We start from the raw sequence: 12,372 nt of genomic DNA, 5'->3' as shown, positions 1-12,372 counted from the left end.
GTGTTGGAGGCAGGGGACTGGAGATTTTGACACAACTTCTATTTATACAATGGCCACCAACCTGTCACTTCCCACCCCCAACCTCCTGAAGGAGAAGAGTTCACTCCCCTCCACCCCCATCAAGAAAAAGACATCTTCCTGTGATCTCCAAGAGTAGCAGAGGTTCCTCCTCTGACTCTTTGGGGGCACAGACCACCAAGAGAGGAGACCGGTCTCCCAGCTGCAGTCTACATTAGGATGGCAAGCCCTCGTGTCCATGTGGACCGCGCCCTGGAAGGAAGAGCAGGAATGGGAGTGGGATTGGTGTGGGGGTGGGGGAGGAGCCTTTTATTTTCTCCTGTCAAACATGTCTATATATATTTTGTTGAAAATTAACTTTGCAATTAACAACAACAACAACATCAATAACAACAAAAGCCTACCATCCTTCACAATCCAGTTCCAGTTCCAATTTTCCACAGGCATTTTCTGACCGAAGTGGGTTCCCAGGGCTGGAAGGGCACTCAGAAGGCTGTGATGTTCTCGCTGCAGCCTGGGATAGAGGAGAGGGGCTTTGGCTCATGGGAGTCACCAGCCAAGGCCACAGCCAGGTCTGTCTCCCTTCCAAGCCCACATTCTTGACTTGCAGGGAGGCTCAGACTGGGGCTCTGGACCCCCGTGGCTACCATGTAGGCTCTGCACAGTGCTGGTGGTGGGGAGAGACCAGAGCACTGCTCAGGAGGCAACAGCCCTGGACGACCCTGCTTGGCCATTGGGAACCTGCCCAGTGGACCCTAGGCACATACCACACACCCGACCCCCAGCCCCAGGATGATGCCTGCCCTGCATACCCGATCTCTGGGAATCAGGATCATCTGAATTGTAAAGTAGGAGCGGAGCAAATGCGAGCTCTACACCATGAACACCTGAGCCGTGTGTGCATGGATGTGAGTTAGTACCCCTTAGAGTTGTGACCTGGAACCCCCACCAGGCAGCACAGCTTGGAGGAAGCATCTCCAGACGGAGAGGTGGGCCAGGCTCTCTGAAGGTGAAGGCAGGCAGTAGGGGCTGCGAGGTCCGAGGGTGCATGGGGCATGGGGTATCCTGGTGCACTCACGTGTGTTCTATGAAGAAAGAAACACACACATAACATCCTGAGGAGAAACTGTCCTAGAAAATCCGGGGAAGGACAGGGGAGGCCGAGACAGGGGACTACTGCCAAGAGCTGCAGAGCCACTGTGGCTTGGGCACCAAATGGTGCCACCTTTATATGAGCTGCCCTCTGAGAGTTGGGGACACTTGGATAAGTGGGTCCAGAGGCTGGAGTTGAATCTTGTTTAAACTGGTCTGTTTATCTGCTAAGATGACTTTTTAAAACCTGTAATATGAACAGGTTGCTCTCCTGCTTATAAACACATTGGTAGCTCCCCATCTACTACAGAATAAAATCCAATCTCCTTAAGAGGCAGTATCGCTTAAGAGCATGGATTTTAGAGCCACAAGGCCTAGTTCTAAACCTGCCTCTCTACCTGGTACCAGTTGTGTGACCTCATTTTCAAGGAGGGTAAAGTCTCAGGCCTTTCATAGTTGTTGACACCCTCTCTGTGCCTCAGTTTTCCAATCTATAAACCGGGGGAATAATAGGAGTATGTGGAAAGCCTCAACAAATGTTGGGTCTTATTATATCAGCTGCTCTTGGTGTGTAAGATTGTTAGTAATTTGGACACTGCTCACCCTTCCAGCCTCATCTCCTATCCCTCACTGCCTGGAGCAACATCAAACTGCACAATTCCCCAAATACACCGGTATGTCTCTTCTCTCTGCCTTCATTCATGCTGTCCCCTACCTGGAATGCTCCCCTACCTGGAATGCAACGTCCTTCTTCCTTGATTCATCTCATCCCCAGCAGCCAGCAGGGGGCCCTGCCCTGGTAGCTACTGCGTGAATGTTTGCAGAACTAGTTCCCTCATAGGCAACATGGGCTCCTGCTGGGGGAACAGGGGGGAGGCTAGGACAGAGAGGTCCTGAAACCCATCTCTCTGAGGCTATGGAAAGACATCCCTTTAATCCTAACACAGAATCCCTCAAGAGATGGTCAGAAAAGGATTCTCAGGGGGACTTCCTATGGTGGCAATAGTCTCATAATTTCCCTCTAAATTTTCATAACTCCTAGGTTTTTCATTTCTTCACTTTCATTCCATTCTTCGGGTAAAGGACTTTTGCCCTAAATGAACAAATATAGTCATTCATTCAAAATATATCTTTTGAGACCAGGTACTGGGGAGAACTGGAAACAAGACAAGCTCACGCTTTATATTGTAATGGGGAGACAGGCAGTAAACAAATGAATAATTACATAAACAAATCAATTTATAATAGTAATGAGAACTATAAAGAAAATTGAAAGAGTAATATGATAGAAAATTACAGGAGGTGTGTGATGGGCATTAATAATAAGGTAGTCAGAAAAGGCTTGCATTTGAGCTGAGACCTGAATGACCTGAGAAACCAGCCCGATATTTGAGGAAAGACTGAGTGTTCTAGGCAAGTGGGGAACAGCAAGTTTCCCAAGTTCTGGGGAACAGCGAGTGCAAAGGCCCTGAAGCAGAAACAAACTTGGTATGTTTCAGACCAGAAAGAAGGCTAATAGGGCTGAAGCAGAATGGAAGCTGGAGAGGAAAGCAAGGTGAGGTCATGTGGGCTTACAGGCTAGGGGAAAGGAATGTGCTTGATTCTAAGGCCAACTGGAGGGCTTTAAGCAGGGAAGTGGCATCATGTAGTTTTGTGTTTGTAAAAGGTCACTCTGGTGGTTGCATGGAGCCTGGGCCTTAAAGGGAGAGGAGAGGAAGCAGGAGACCAGCGAGGGGCCATCAACCCTCCAGGTGAGAGGAATAGAGGTGTGGAGGTTGTGATAATGGGGAGAATTGGAGGCACTGTGAGTTGATTTTAGAGGTGGAGTTTGTCATTTGGGTTCTCCAGGAAGCAGACACTGAGAAAAGGTTAGGCATACAAGTGGTTGATTGGGGCTAAGGCCTATGAAAGATAAAAAGGGAGGAGGAAGAACTGAGCAGGGCGAGCTTCAGACCTCAATACAGACCTGACAAAGTCTTGGCTGACCTCACAGGGAGCTCTGGGGCCATGACTGTCTATGAGGGAAGTTTTGCACTGGGCAGAAATGCCCAGTCCCTAGTACCTTTTTATGCTCAGTCATTAGCTGGGAGCTGGGAGCTGGCCCAGAAGAGGGTGGCTTTAGCTCAAAAGCTGGGGTGACGGCCACCTAGAAACCTGCACCCGGAAGTTTATAGTAGCTGTATTCATACTTGTCAAAACTTGGAAGGAACAACGATGCCCTTCAGTGGGTGATGGATAAATACACTGTGGTTCATCCAGACAACGGAATATTATTCAATACGAGAAAGAAATAAGCTATCAAACCATGAAAAGACACGAAGGAAACTTAAATGCACATTATTAAGTGAAAGAAGTCTGAAAAGGTCTACATCCTGTATGGTCCCAACTACATGACATTCTGAAAAAGGCAAAAGTAGAGACAGTTCAAAGATCACTGTTTGCCAGGGGTTAAGGGGAGGGAAGGAGAAATAGGAGCGTAGGGGAGATTTAGAGCTGTGAAACTATTCTCTAAGACACCATAATGGTGGATACACATCATTATACCTCTACCCAAACCTCCCGAAGGTACAACCCCAAGAGTGAAGCCCAGTGGAAACTATGGACTTTGGACGATACTGAAGTTTCAGTGGAGGTTGACCCATGGCAATAAATGGACCACTCTGGTGAGGAACGCGGATAGTACGTGTAGGGATGGGGGTCTCTGGGTAATGTCTGTACCTTCTGCTCAGCATTGCTGTAAACCTAAAGCTGTTCTGAAAACAAACAAAAGCTGGGATGGATCCTAAAGGGTATCTGCTAACAGCACCGCACACAGTAGAGAGGCAAGTTCATTCTGGAAAGGAAGCTGAAAGTGTCCCTCCATGGCTGCCACAGTCCGCCCCTTGCGCTGTGAAGATCCACTTTTCCACACACAGTCAGGGAGCAGCTCCTGCAGCGTTCTCCGGGGCCTCTCTTCCTGAGGGGACATTTAGAAGTGGGGTTGGTAGGATGAACCACAGCCCCCACCACTGCGGTTGATCTCAGGGCCCCAAGAGGTATTCACTGTCTCTCCCCTTCACTGCCCATTCTAATTCCCCTTACCCTCCGTTATTACCTCTGTTGAGAAAGAGGGGAACAATATTCTTTCTTCTCCCTAGCCTAGAAAAGTCCACGGGATAACATATCTGCTCAATAAGTGAGATACATTGTTAAAAAGGTGGGGGAAGGGAGGAAGTAGAACTGGGTAGGGAAAACCTTCAGACTGTAATAAAGTCATTTCTAAAAGAATGGGGGAACGGATGCTAGTTAGGTGACTTGTGGCCTCTGCCACAGGCGTGTGCCAGAGCTAGACTCTGAACTCAGGGTTTCGGGTGACCACTTCACTCCACGTGGAGTCCTGCGTCCTGGCAAGCCTCAGTTCTGGGCAGATAGGGCCAATTGGTCAACCAACTATCTCTAAATTGCACTCCTTCGGTGCTGGTACATAATCGGACAACACACGACTCTCTCTTTCTGCCTCCTCAGCCCTGCGCTTCCCTCGGCTACCGCATCTCCCTCTTTACCTGTGTCCTGCAGACTGTGAGCTCCTCGGTGGCAGGGACCAGCTGCGTCATCTTCATGTCTGTGTCTCTAGGGCCAGCATTTGTGGATACTCAAACTCCCAGCGAATGAAGACAAGCCCTCTTGGGGTGTGCCGTGAGCTAAAGGGTGTCCTTTCCCCAGGGTGGGGGAAGTGAAGGTTGGGGACAAAGAGGGCTGCCTGTGTCCATCCTGGATGTATCCATTCTGAGGGTCCACTCTCCACCCAGGGATGGATTGTTCCAGGACCAGAGCTGCCTCAGTCACCTCTGTAAAACAGAGCCATGGTCCTTATCTCATAGGACTGAAATGAGAATCGGATGAGACCAGATGAGCTGTCATATAAACATCTCCCAGAGACTCGTGCTACTTTGTATTTGCAGGGCATGGCCCAGTGCCTAGCATTAGTATGTGCTCAATACATGCCACCCCCTTCCTTAGTTATTATACTAGCTAACTAGCTAGTTAGCATGCGAATGTTAACACGTTTTCGGTGCTCAGTACATGTTAATTTCCTTTTTTACTTCTTTACCTGTATTCTGCAGGTGCCTGTGGTACCTTTCTCCATAATTGCACTGTCCTTTTGCAGGTCCCTCCCACCCCCTTTCTGAGCAGAGCTGGGGGATCATCCAGACTGAGGCTTCTATATGTTTGCAATCAACACTGGGGCCCACCAAGGGGAAGCAGGGCTTGCGTAGGGCCCAGAAATATTGGCCTATTAGCAGTGGATGCCAGGATTAGGAGCCCAACCAGAGGGGAGGGGCTGAAGCCAGGAAAGAGAGCACTTTCCTCTCTGGGGAAGCCCAGAGATTTCCATCCAGGGTTTCTGCTTCCCTGGAAGCAGCAAAAGGAGCCAACCCAGCTCACAGGCTTGGGCAGGAAGCAAGGACATCTGTTCCCAGCTCAGGAGGGGCTGAGAACCAAGGAGGAAACGAGTGTCCTCCTTGCAGGGGGCCTGGGAGTTGGCTCCAACGTGTGTGCCTGAGTTCAGGCCCAGCCAAGAAAGACCAGAAAGAGTGGCCGCCTAATAAGCCTATGTCCCCTTTCTGAGGCTGTCAGGGCTGGGTCGCGGGGTGCTCTCACTTTCTCACCGTCATTGCAACGGGTGGTTGTCCATTCCTCCTCTCCATGCTTTTTTTCTGCCAGCTCCTCCCCTGTGGCAACCCTGGAGCCCCATATTATCATCGTCCCCATTTCACAGGAAGAAAATAGAAACTCAGAGAGGTGCAGTAATTTGCCCAGGTCCCCTGGTCAGCGGGTGTACACTGGGGATTTGAATCTGGAAGTTTTCACATACCACCTCGCCCTTCTCACTCTCTCAGAGTGGATCACACCCTGCCTGATGAGGAGGTGGCCAAGTTCATCCTGCAGCTTCCTTCCTCCCTGGGCTCAGCTCACCCTTCTCTGGGCCCTTCCTGGACCCCAGGAGCCTGTCTAAACCCATTGGCCACCACAGCCCCCCACGTGTCCTCACCCAGCTGGCGGGCACCAGTTTCCGGTTGCACTAATCTGTAACCTGCACTTCCCTGACAAGTCGAGAACTTCTTGAGATCTGGCACTGTGTCTGCCTCCTATCTGGGTCACTGGCACCCAGTGTGTGTTCAGGGTGTGTTTGCTTCATGCACAGTGGAACCTAAGGACGGATGGCCGTTCCTCTAGCTCCTCTAGAAAAGGAAGCTTTCTGTTGAACCCCAGGATTCTGCAGCTACTGCACTTGGAGGCAGAGAAGCTGAGTTTTAGGGCTCTGAGAACCTTCCTTCCTTAGTCTATAAAATGGGTGTGGGCAGACCTGTGCTGCCTATGATATGATAAAAGTCCTGTGAAAGAGAAAAGGTCCCCTTAAGAAGGAAAATCAAGGACAGGTGGAGACTGAGAGACAGGGCAGAAGTTTACGATGGGGCTAGAGGCAAGGGGGTGGGGGTACCTGGGACCTCACCTGGATAGCCATTCATGTGTATCCATCAGGGAACCAAAAGTTCCTGGCATCTACTCTTCAAATACAATGTATTTCCTAATCTAGCTCAGGGTATCCAAGTTGACCACTAGGGGAGGTGGGGGGCAGGTTGGGTACCTGCCAAGTCTCTCAGAAGCTGGAAGAAGGGACATGCACCTTTTCTTCCAGGTAGAGTGGCAGTCCTGCAGGGGGGACCCGTCCCTGCTTCTGCCCACCGAGCCTGCCAGCCTTCCTCTTGGACCACCGTGGGGTGGGTCCAGGCTTGCGTGTCTCTCTTCACTGAAGTTTGCCTGCCACCAACATTAGCTGCAGCACCAGCAAATGACACACACACACACACACACACAACTTATTTTTCAGATACAGAAACCGATAAGTAGGGAGGGAAAGGGACTTTCCTGAGGTTACCCAGCAAGGAGGCATTCAATAATAATGATGAATGCTAACACCGAGATGCTTCTCATTATGTTCCAAAGTGCTTTCTTTAGAATCATTTCGGGCCTCACAAACCCCTAATGGAATAGGTGTGCTACTCCATCCCCCCAACCCCCCATGTGACAGACGGCACTGCTGAGGCACAGCGAGGTTAAGCAACTTGCTTCAGGTCAGTCAGCTGCCAAGGTGAGGAGCGGGGATTCAAACCCAGACAGACGGTCAAGCTCGTGACCATTTATGCTGGCTCTCTGGACGGAAGCGCAGTGCAGGGGAGGCTGTCCTGGAGGGCCTGAGCACCGAGGAGTGGGATGGGGCTTGAGGGTAGGGCCGGAAGAGCAAAAGCGAGTAAAGAGCGCCTGTTAGGAGGCTGACGCAGTGAACGGACACAGAATGAGCTGCGCTTGGCAAACTGGCTACAGGCAGAAATAATTTTACGCTTTCCCAGTGGCTACTTTGTTAATCTGTTCTGTTAACCCCATCTTTCCTACCTCTGGATGAAATTCTCAGGCATATTTCATAGCTTTTTCAGTCACTCTTGGGGTTTGCCTTATTTTTTAGCTATTAAAACTGTTTGGTTTAGTAGCAAAGTTTTAAGCTCTATTCAAAGCTTCTCCTTCCCCCAAGCTCAAGTTTTCCTCCAACTCAAAGATCTGTATAGTGAGGAAGGAGATAGGGTAGGCTTCTCCTCTAAGACCCACCTGGTCTGCTCTCCCTCTGCCCCCTCTCTCACTAGGTACCTCTGCTTTCTCCAGGGTTGGAGCTTGGGACAGGGAGGAGAGGGGTGGCGAGCTAAGTCTGACGTGGCTGGGTCAGCTGTTCTCAGGACAGCCATGTTCTCAGGCAGGTCAGGTGCTAGGAAAGTGGCTCTTTTTCAGTAGGGGTCCTTTTGTGGGTTCTTCAGAGACCCCTCTCCCATCACTAGGGATCTCTCACCTGCAGTTCCTACTTGGGCAAAGTGGCCCCTAGCTGGCTGGTGCTTATACCCCCCCTTTAGCACCTGTCTCCGGGGGTCCACCCAACACAGATTCTTCTGATAGGATCCTGTGCCCCTTTCCTGTTTCCCTCCACCCCCAATCCTCTTGGGGCAGGATCCTAACTCAAAATGACCTCAAGCCAGCTATATTCTGCAAGGTTTCTGCTGGGGACCCAGGAAACAACCTTGCATCCTGGCTCCCCAATGCTCCGAGTGCAGGCTGTTCCCAAAGCGGCTCCATCCCTGCCCCTTGGCAACAGCCTCCAGGCAGCTTAGGTCCCTAATCACCTCACCTCCCAAGTTCCAGTGGACACATGCTGTGTTCTCAGGTTCTCCGAAGTGCCCTCACTTGGCTTGAGTGGGGGAGCAATGCCAACTGCCTCTAAATAGAGCTCCCTCTCTGGTGTCCCATCTCCCACCTGGCTTCTTGGCCACAGGCCTTGGAGGGCTGAGGGACCAGGAGCAGTTTGGGACCAGTGCCTGGTAAGTCTATACTTTGTAACAGAGGTTTTTGTCCTCAGCTTTGGGGGTCTGCACCGGAGTGGGCAGCAGGGCTGAGGAGGAAGGGAGGGACGGATCCAAGTGACATTTCCATTCAGGGGTCAATTAGTCACCGAGGCTTGTCATAAAGGGATGAGTCAAAGACAAGGCCAAGGTTTCAGCCCCAACAGGGGAAGGTGGTGAGTCAGGCAGCCTGTGGGGGGTGCCAATTTGCAGATGGAGGTCGGTTTTGAACGGGGAGTTTGAAGGTGTCACGTGTAAGTGGAACAGAGTGGCTGAAAGCATGGCTTTTGAAGTTGGGGCGTTTGGATTTCAGTCCCCGCTCCACAACTTACTAACAGTGCCACCTGCGGCAAGTGACTCAACCTCTGTCTCCAGTTTCCTTGGTGGCACCACGGGACGGTTAATGTCAGAGTAAAACTCGGGTGTGTAGCTCAGAGCCTGGCTTATGGACACTGAGCAGAGCAATCCCATGAAGCGAGTATTACTCTCATCTCCTATTCTATAGACGGGGAAACTGAGGCACAGCAGAGATAAGCAACATGCCCAGGGTCCCATACAGGTGGGCAGTCCAGCTCGTGACTGTGTCCTCGCCCACCATGCTCTGCAGGGAGGATGCTGGCATGGCGGTGAGTATGACTGTATGGGTTCAAACCCCACCTCTACCATGGAGGAATTTTGGAGTAAGTGATTTCACCTTTCTGGACCTCAGTCCCCTCATTTACACCTTGTGGGGACTGCACTCTCTGGGTTGTGAAGATTTAATGAGTTAATCCTTGTGAAGTACAAGGTAGTTATCCTTCTGAGCATAATTCTAAGTTGGAAAGGGTAAAGAGGAAGCCCTCTCTTCCATTTTACAGAAGAGGCTACCGAGGCCCAGAGAGGGTGATTGACTGGCTTGAGATCACACAGCTGGCAGAGCTTGGACTCCTGTACTCTTTTTCTACTATCCTCAAGCTGTTTCATGGGAGGAAGGCATCAAGAATTGGTAAGCAGACAGCTGGAACAGCCCGACTGGAAATCAGAGGAGTGGTCAGGTCTGGATACATAGATCTTCTTACCCACATGGTGCTTGAACAAAACGCTTTCACACCCATCACCTTCAGTCCTCCCAAGTAACCCTGACCAGTAGGGAGTACTGGTCTCCTTTACTGCGGATGAGCACCAAGGACTGGAGAGCAGCCTCAGATCCAGCCTCCTGAACCTGGACAAGGGTCTCTTTTCTCTTTTTGGGTTCTGAGTTGTGACAGGCAGGCGGGTAGATGAGTGTTGGGAAGAGAGTCAGGGACGATGAGGGCAGCAAACCTCCGCTAGGATGTTACTGCGTGGTAACTGAGCCCTGAGTGCCTGCAGGGATTACCAAGGGAGCTGTGAGATGACGATCACTAATGAGTCCCCATGGGGAACAGAGTCCACATTTGCCTTTTCCAAAGTGTGTTCTGTTTCCTTGCTCACAGATGGGAGTATCAAGCCTTAACAGAACACCTAGGGAACTCCAAATCCACCCCAAAAAGAGCATGCTGCTCGTGCTGGATTTTCAGACCATGACGCAAGGTAGGCAGGGGGCTTGTTTTTATGTCACAGCAACGAGAACCCCTGCCATATGGCTTTGTCCCATTTCCATCAGCCCACCATGGCTCTGCACAGATATCTGCCAGACCCTCTGGCTCATAAAGGCTGATTGCTGGCAGCTGTCATTTAAATGGAGGCACACGTCTTTGTCACACTGCGCTCATACTTTGGAAAAGACAGAAAAGACTTTGGTCTTTTGCTCTAATGAAGGTCACATCCCACGTAGAGGATCAGAGGGGGATCTGTTCCCATCCAGCTTCAACTCCAATGGCTGTGCCCCTTCTGTGTGCCTGCCATCTATTAGCATTCTCACATCCATCCTCGAGTCTCATTGTTCTAGAGATTTCAGAAGGTCAGGGAGGGAGCAAGATAAAGAGGAAAGAGAAATCTGGGTTACTGTCCAAAAACTTGAGGTTTTGTTTTTCAGTTATCTTTTTGTTTTTTATTTCTAACTTTATACATAATCTGCGATGCCAGTTTCTTGAAATGTATTGGGACTTGCATTATGTCCCACTACGTGATGTTTATGATAATTTTTGGAAATTATCAATGTGTGCTTGAAAAGAATGTGTCAGGTGCAGGATTCCATATATACTGTTTGTCGTTCTGCTGTTTGTCTTTCTGGCTTGCGGCTTTGTATGTTTTGTAATTTGGGATTGTGAGCTCATGTCTACAAGGGTTTTCTCTGTGAGAATCCTGTGTGGCCTTTTACTGTGGGACTGTCCCTTCCGAGAGGCTTGCCTTTGCTACTGACACGTGCTCCGATCCCGTATTTGCTTTTTATATTAATTTCCAGACTTGGGAGTTCTGAGACCAGGAGGGTAATGCAAATTAAAACCTCAAATGTATGTTAGGGAAGGTTCTAGAGTTATAATTTCTTAAGAGACACTTCATTTTAATTTATCCAACAGAGCCCAAAAATGAGACACAAACTTCTTTAACAAGTTATTTTTGCCGAAGGGTGATATTTCTCTCGTTTGCTCTTTCACTAAGGATATGGGTCCAGCTTTATTCAGGTGTCTTGGTTCCAAATCTCCTTTGGCAAGGGCCCAAGGCCTGTCTCCCATTCCTATATATATGTAAAATCTAAGCTCCTTGGTTCTCAAGATCAGCAAAGGCCAATTGCTGATCCCCACCTCTGTTCCCATGCTGATCCCCACCTCTGTTCCCATGCCACCCACAGACCCCCGCCCCCAGCCAAAAGGTCAGCATCTGCGTATCACTCCCATTTTGGTTTCCTCTTTGTTTGTGGTCCCTGGGGATTTCTTTACTGTTTTGGAAGCTCAGTTGGGTATTTAAAAGAATGTCTGTTTTATTCTACCTAGTGTCTCTAAGTATTATGTGGCCACAGGCTCTTCAGAAGGTTGTACCCACCATGCTCGGAACTCGGGTTGTATCCCTTCTGCCTCTGAGTGACCATGGGCAGCCTGTCCCCACCCTGCCCTGGCTTCTCAGCTGTCCGATGGGGTACATTGTCCCCCAGACACCTGTGTCATAACCTCACCCAGAAAATGAGGAGATGGGAAAGGTGGGGGTGGTGGCCCCTGAAGCTGAGTACGTCACTAGTGGTCCTTCCAGGATGTCTGGTGACCAGTCATCTCAGAGATGAGGTATATCTGGGGACAAAGACTCTTCAACAAAGGGACAGATTTCTCTAGCAGTTCCTAGGCAGGCAGGAACTCGCTGCAAGCCTCAAATCTATGGGTGAAAATCCCTCCTGGACCCTCTGTCCAATTCACACCCAAGGTGTCCCAAACTGAACTCCTCCTCCTCCCAAGCTGACTCCTCCGCCAGGTGCCCCCACCCATGGGTGTTGTCAATACCTATTCCTTTGCCTACACCAGACCCCCAGGGGGGTTTTAGAGGCCCCCTCTCACAAGCACTCAGAGCCAACCAACAAATCCTCAATATTCTAAACATCTCTTGGCTCTGGACACTTCCTGCCATCCCATGCCTCAGCTTACGTGCCATTGCTCACCAGGGTTATTTCAGGTCAGTGCCCTTTGTACCTCCTGCCTCTCAGATGCTCAGAAAGTGTGGATGCCTGGAGGCCAGGGTGGGTCACCTGCCACTTCCTTTCAATCCCCACTGCTGTGATCAGGTGTCCTTTCCAGGCCAGATGTCTTTTGAAAGTGTGAACTCATCCTGAACAAAGAGGGTACGCATGAGCTTGTCAGCCTGTGATCTGACTTGAGGGGGGCTCTGCATTTGGATGCAATCATGCTGGCCCCCTCTCCACTTTAAGCACAGCTTGACAAGGAAAGAATTT

Source organism: Rhinolophus hipposideros (assembly GCF_964194185.1).
Source record: "Rhinolophus hipposideros genome assembly, chromosome: 9".
NCBI classification, from domain to species: Eukaryota; Metazoa; Chordata; class Mammalia; order Chiroptera; family Rhinolophidae; genus Rhinolophus; species Rhinolophus hipposideros.
This window is presented reverse-complemented; position numbering follows the sequence as displayed.